We start from the raw sequence: 7,554 nt of genomic DNA on the forward strand, positions 1-7,554 counted from the left end.
ATCTGCCTTCTACTGAATACCAAACTTGAATTACATGTAAATGATTAATGAGATTGCATTTTATTAATAACTTTGAAAAATATAGATGGATTACACAATGTCACCCCAAAGTTGCTAATTTTTCTCAATAAAATATTTATTTTGAGTGAGTACAGTGGAATAACCTTAATCAAATTTTTTGAATTATTGGCATTAGTTCTTCTTTAAAATTCTGTTAAAACTAAGCTGGGACTCCATCTGGTTCTTTACTTTTCTTTGTTGAAGAATTTTTAATTGCTGCTCTAATCTCATTGCTTCATACTGGTATGATTATGTATTATGGATCCTCTGGGTTCAACTTGGATAAGTCATATGTGTCAGTAATCTGTCAATCTCTTCTATATTTCCCACTTTATTGGAGTAAAAAAATTGTGAAATAGTTCCTAATGATCCTCTGGATTTGGTAAATATCTGTGTTGATATCTCTTTTTTGTTATTTCTTGTTGATTTGCGTCTTTCTTTTTGGTTAGTTTGACAAGAGTTTACCAATCTTATTTATCTTTTCAAAGAACCAACTCTATTACATTGATCCTTCATATTTTTATCCTCAATTTCATTGATTGTGAGTCTGATCATAACATTTTCCTGTCTTCTACTAATTTTGAAATTATTTTGTTCTTGCTTTTTCTAGAGCCTGGAAATGTAATATTAGATTTTTATATTTTTATGTTGTACTCAATACTATAAACTTTCCTCTTAGAACTGTCTTCATACTGTCCCAAAGATTTTTGATATGTTGTATCTCTGTTTTGTTTAAGATTTTTTTATTTCTTCCCTTACTTTCTCCATAACTCATTTCTTATTCAAAAGCATTCTTTTTACTCAATCTCCACATGTTAAAACTGTATCTGTTTTTATCGTACTATTGCTTTCTAATTTCATTCCATTATGCTTTGAAAGTGAAAAGCATTATCACTTTTTTTTTTATTTTCTGAGATGTTTTTGTCTTAAAACATGGCCTAGTTTAGAGAGAGTTCCGTGTGCAGCTGAGAAGAAAGTGAAATTAGTTGTTGTTGATGGATGGAATATTCTACAGATGTCTGTTAGGTCCATTTGATTAGGAATATTTTGTTGTTGTTGTTGTTGTTGTTCTGAAGAAGTTTGCTTCATTTACGTTAGGATGACCTATCTCTTGGTCAGAGAGGTATGTTAAATGATCCAGTATTATTATACTGGAGTTTATTTGAGGCTTTATATTGAATAAGATCTGTTTTACACCAGTGTAAAACAAATTTATAAATAATGTAACTTATAAATAATGTAAAATATATTTATGCCCCAAACATAGTTATAACAATGTTTGAGGCATAAATATTTACAATAATATGTCTTCTTACTAGTTTATTCCCTTAACCAATATGAAATGACCTTTTATTCTCGTCTGATAAATTTTGACTTGAGTTCTACTTTGTTAAATATGAAAGTACCTACTTCTGCTTGCTTTCAGTAGATGTAATATCTTTTATCATCCTTTTACTCCAGCTATGGATGTCTTGGCCTGTAAAGTGAATCTTTTTTCATATGACTGAGGATGGATTTTTAATCCACTCTTCTCATCTATGAAATAGAAGGGAGGGAATATCTTCAAGTTTATGCTGTGAATCCAGTACCACACTGATACTGAAACTAGGCAGACACATCAAGGAAAGAAAAGTGTAGACCAATAATTTTTGAACATAGACACAAAGATACTTAATAAAATATAAGCAAATTGTACTCAAGAACATACTGAGATTTCATATTATGATCAGATGGGTTTCATTCCAGGAATGCAAATTTGTTTCAACAAACACAAATTCACTACATAAATAGAAATAAGACCAAAAATCATAGGAGTATCTCAATAGAAGCAGAAAAAGCCTTCAACAAAATCCATCATACATTTGTTATAAATGCTGAAGAAACTATGGATATAAGAAATTTACCTCAACATAATATATGGTTGTATATGACAAAAAAAACCAACCTCATATGAGAAAAGAAAAAATGAAATAATTTTCTCCAAAACAGAAACAAGACAAAGATGTATACTCTCATTACCCTTCAATAAATTTCTTGAGATTCTAGCCAGAGGAATCAGTCAGGAGAAGGAATTAAGTGGATTACAATCAAGTAAAACAAGTCAAATTTTCTCTTTACTGATAACATTATCCTATAACTAAAAGACAGTCCCCTCCCAAAACAAAAACAACAGAAAAAAAATTAGAAGATTGCTAGAGCTAATTTAGCAAAGTAGCAGGATGTAAGCTTAACATACAAAATACCCCAATAATGAATTCTCTTATAGTCCAATAATGAATCTGCTGAGAAATAAATTAAGAAAACTATTTCATTCACAATAACTTAAAATAATGCATGGGAATAAATCTAAGCAAAGAGCCAAGAGAACTTTACATTTAAACTCTAGAACCCTGAAGAAAGAAATTGAGGACCTTAAAGGATGAAAAGACTTCTCATGTTCTCAGAGAGGCAGAAATAATATTGTCAAAAATCACCATATTATCACAAGTGATAATACAATTTAATACAATTCCCATTAAAATGCAAATGACATTCTTCATAGAACTAGAGAAAAAAGGCCTAAAATTCATATGAAAAAAATTAAAAACCCAGAATAGCTCAAGCAATACTGAAGAAGAAGAGCAATGCTAGAAGCATTATCATACCTGATCTCAAATTATACTGTAGGGCTATAGTAGCAAACATGCGATAGCATTGCTATCAAAATAACTATCAATGAAACAGGATAGAAGACTCAGTCATAAGCCCAAATAGATGCATCACTTGATTCTTGACAAAGAACTCAACAACATACGTATATATGTTTACAAATGGTCCTAGGAAAATTGGATATCCATATGAAGAAGAATGAAGCTAAATCCCTGACTCTCGCCCTGCATATAACTCAAAGTGTATCAAATACCTCCAGATTAGATCAGAATCTGCAACTATTAGAAGAAAACAGATTCAACACTCTGACATATTCACACAAGTATCAACTTCCTTAACTAGATTCCTAAAGCTCAGGAAATAAATGCAAGTATCAATAAGTGGGACAGCATAAAATTCAAATCCTTCAGCACAGAAAAGGTAACAAGAACATGAAGAGAGAGTCTACAAAACGGGAGACAATCTTTGTCAGCTACTTCTTTGACAGGAATTAATATCCAGAATATATAAAGACCTCACAAACTTAACACAAGCAAAATGAATAACCTCACAAATAAATGGGCAAAAAATCAAAAACAGACATTTCTCAAAAGAAACAATACAAATGCTTAACAAATATATGAAAAAAAAAACATTCAATATATCTTTCAATCACGGAAATCCAAATCAATACTTCATTGAGATGGTGTCTCACTCCAGTTATAATGACAAGCATCAAGAATACAAATAACAATAACTTCTGATGAGAAAGTGAGGCAATAGTTACATTAATACCATTTTTGGTGGGAATGCAAGTTAGTAAAGCGACTTTGGAAAGCAGTATGGAGATTCTTCAAAAATCTAGGAACAGGACCAGCATATGACCCAGCTATCCCACTCCCTATTCCAATTATTCAAAACTAAAATCAGCATGCTGCATCATAAAAGGCATATCAAAGTTTATAGCAGTGCAATTCATAATGGCCAAGTTATAAATGAGCCCAGATGTCCATCAACAGATGAATGAATAAAGAAAATGTGGTTTATATACACAGTAGAGCTTAACTCATCCACAAAGAACACTGAAATTATGGCATTTGCTGGTAACTGGATGAAAATGAAGGCTGTGAAGCTAAGTGAAACAAGCCAGACTCCAGAAGTCAAAGGTGAAAAGTTTTCTTTCATATGCAAAAGCTAGAACAAAATAAGGAACAAAAAATGGGATAACCCAAGAAAATAATTACAATGACCAGTAGAGTAGAGTAAAAGATTGGTGTTGAAAAATAAGGTATAGGAAAAGGAGGAACTTCCCAATTAAAGTGATCAAATTATGCTATGTTTGCAAATGAATATACTACAGTGAATCCCACACTTATGTATATCTATAAAGCACCAATTAAAAAATAAATAGAAGTAAAAATAGTACAGTAGAAGATGGGGAACTGAGGGAGGGATGGAGGGAAGGACGCACATGCACAGGAGATTGAAATGGAACAAATTATATTCCTTGCATGTATGAATCTGATGAAATGAACTACACTATTTTCTGTAACTAGACTCCATGAATAAAACCTTTAAAAATTCTGGATGACACGTTTGCCGGGAATACACAGAACACAAAATAAGCAAGTCTTTTTTTCCAAAGTTTACTTTCTAGAGGGAAGAAAAGAGTAAGCCTTATAATCATGGAAACTACAAGGTAAAGTAGAAGGAGTGGTGTAGAATTGAAAAAGAAATAAAGGTAAGAATTAAGAATTTGAGGTGAGTGCAGTTTTATAGAGTTCAATAGGAAATTCCCCTTGAGTGGGATGCTTGGAGACAGTCATTAAATTTCTAATGGAAAAAAATTGCATGCCCAAAACCATTTAAACAATGCAAAAATTCTGTGGTCTCAGACTTCTAAGATAGTTTTATGAAAAACATCTATATAAATTCACATAAGTATAATGGATAAACAGAAAAATAGAATGAGTTTAGAAAATAAAATGGAAAGCAATATTATGTGTTTTAATTGAACTCATATTTTGGTGGGAAGTGATCATATTTGGAGACCTTGCTTTTTCAAAACGTTTCAATCTAATAAATTTAAAATAATATGAAAAAGTGTAATTAGGTAAGCATTCATCTATTGATACCAAAATCAGATCTCAAAATATTTTAACTAAATTGCAGGCAATATTAAACCCTATAAAATTCAAATTGGCAATATTAATTCAATGTTAATTTTTTGGTGAAATTAAGTGTTTGACAGTGTAATAAATATAACTTTCTAGTAAAATATTCAATATTTTTTATATGATTAACTCAGTTCTTATATGTCTTATTATAGTGAAAAAATATTTAAATTTTAAATTTTATTATCATTACTTTTTTTAAATGGTAAAGTCATTTCACCATGGGTTAATCATTTGAGTAAGTTAATGTCATACATTATGACATCAAGTGGTTAAAGTACTATTTTAAAATTTTCTAATGACTATTTATAACTTTCATAATAAATAATTAATTCAAATTTAAATGCAAATAAATAGAATATGAGCAATATATATACATCCTTTGTTTGAATATGTTCATCAATATACATTTAAGTAATTTTGTCTTTATCCTAAATATACTCTCACATAATTATGATGACAGTTTTTATAATATTTATTCTTATCTGCATTGTTGTGAAAATGTTCTTTGTGCAGACACCCCTGGACTCATTTGATCTATATTTTTCTCAAAAGTATCATAAACACAAAAGTAAACTCACCTGTGGACACTGAAGTCATTCATTTTACCTTGCTAATGTAATCGTTATTGGTATAATTCAGCATGTATTATGTTGATTTTATTAGATTAGGATTAAAAAACCCAACCTCCCAATAAAATAGAAATAAAAAAAAAAACTTCCTTCTTAATGAATTCAGAAATGCCATTGAATGTATCATTTACAGAAGTTTGTGAATTTTTTAAAAAACCATTGCATGTGTTCCCTTTACTGCAGATAAAGGGAACACATGTTTTTGCTAAGGAATTACAGTAAAGAGTACTGGACTGGAAAGCCTTACACAATAAAGCACCACCCATTGAAATCATCCAAATGTCTAATTTTCCTTTGTCTTCAGTATATATTCATTGATAGGATAATAGTAAAAAAATGTAAAGCCTAAGACTCACCTTCCAAGGGATGGACTGAAAAAAGAAATTCATTGAGGGTTAAACCAAAGGTATATAAAGTAAAGCACTGTCTTTTGAACTTCTTAGGCCAGCAAATATTTTTCAAGGAGAAAAAATGTAACACTAAAATGGTTCACCATGAGGACTAAATTAAATCTGTAACAGGCTTCTCAAGTCATTTTCATTGGATGGCTAAAAGCAAGAACATCAGCACAATGGAATTTGACACTCCATTAAGCAGCAGTGAAATAAACTTCCTAACACACAGGTTGATGAGAATAGTTACAGAACTTCCATTGAACGTTTAAGGAAGATGAAATTATTACATCTTTGAGCTTCATGCCACCTAGTAAACTCCAAATGAATTTATCAATATATGAATAAAGCATGACCTAAAATAAAATATTTCATATCTAAAGAAGTAAATATTTAATAAAAATAAAGCTATAAATTAATTATAATAAAACTTTTCCGTATTATATAGGTACTTGTAATTTTATTCATATGATCTAAAGCTGATCTACATTTTATTGATAGCATAGAATAAGAGTTAGGATGACAATTCGTATTAAATATTTTTGGTTCAGTAGAATTGGGTTATTCTGGCCTGATTTTTGGTGTTGTAAATGTAGTTTGCTTTGGTCATCTAAATCTAATATGTTTTGTGAATCTGGGTGGAAGTTTTAAGAGCCAAAAGTCAAATTACAGTTTCTTTCTCTCTGAAAAAAATGCAGACATGGTCTGCATTCCCATCATGGTCTGAGCAGAGGAGCAAAACGTCCAGGCTTTCCAGGATGAATGGATGGCATGAAGAAGAAATAAATCTTTGTTCTTGTAAGTCTGTAAGATTTTTATGTTTCTTACCAAAGCATATTCCCAAGTCCATTTGCATCTGCAAATGAATTATCTTACAGTCGTTTTCATTCTAAATATTTTTTCAAAATTTTCATTTCATTATTTTAAAAATATCCAACACAAAATCTACATACCCAGGTCAAATATTTTTATAAATTTTATTAGATAAGACATATATAATAAATGACATATGAAACTGTAATAATCTTATCTTTGCTATTAATCCCCCTAAATTGCAATAACTTTTTTATTGTTTTTTTGTTTGATCCTCTTATGAAAATTAGGTAATACAAAAAGAACAGCTCAGGACAGCCTTTCCAACGAGCAGACTCACTCCAGAGCCCAGGCACGGGACCTGGACTGCCCCCACCAACTGGCAGATCCATGTGGGACCCCAAGCCCTGGTCAGGCCCAGCACCACCCACTGGCCCACCTGGGAGCTCAGACCTAGCCCACTTCCATCTTGGGACACTGCAGCCATTGCCATAGCTCTCCTCACACAGTAGCCTCCACCTTGTGACAGTGGACAGGGCCTAGAAGAAGCTGCATCTCAGAACAGGCAGCCCAAAGCCATTGTAAGTCCCGCCCTTTAAGTCCTATATCTGAAAGAGGTTTCTTTTATCTTGGGACACCCCCACTGCTCTTTAGTTACCTCCGTTATTGCTGCCACGGCCTTTAGTTGCAGTAACATCCATTCTGGGACACCAGCAGAAGCTGGAAGCCCAACAGCAAAGTGAGGTACAGATAATCTGCATGGACACAACGAGATTATAGGGTAGGAACTGTAATATCTCAGATCCGCACTGCAAGAAAGGGAGACACACAGACAAAGTGAAAAAAAAAAAAAAA

General features: G+C 31.7%; 1 long non-coding RNA gene across 1 annotated transcript in view; it reads left to right on the top strand.

Moving 5' to 3' along the window:
* Positions 1-481: 481 nt before the first annotated feature.
* Positions 482-7,554, top strand: part of LOC125616725 — a 21,051-nt gene continuing 13,978 nt past the window's right edge. Inside the window, exon 1 of the long non-coding RNA XR_007347457.1 lies at positions 482-601. This is a non-coding gene — a long non-coding RNA (uncharacterized LOC125616725). The remainder of the gene's footprint in view (positions 602-7,554) is intronic.

This window comes from Marmota marmota, unplaced genomic scaffold (genome assembly GCF_001458135.2).
Source record: "Marmota marmota marmota unplaced genomic scaffold, marMar, whole genome shotgun sequence".
Taxonomy (NCBI): domain Eukaryota; kingdom Metazoa; phylum Chordata; class Mammalia; order Rodentia; family Sciuridae; genus Marmota; species Marmota marmota.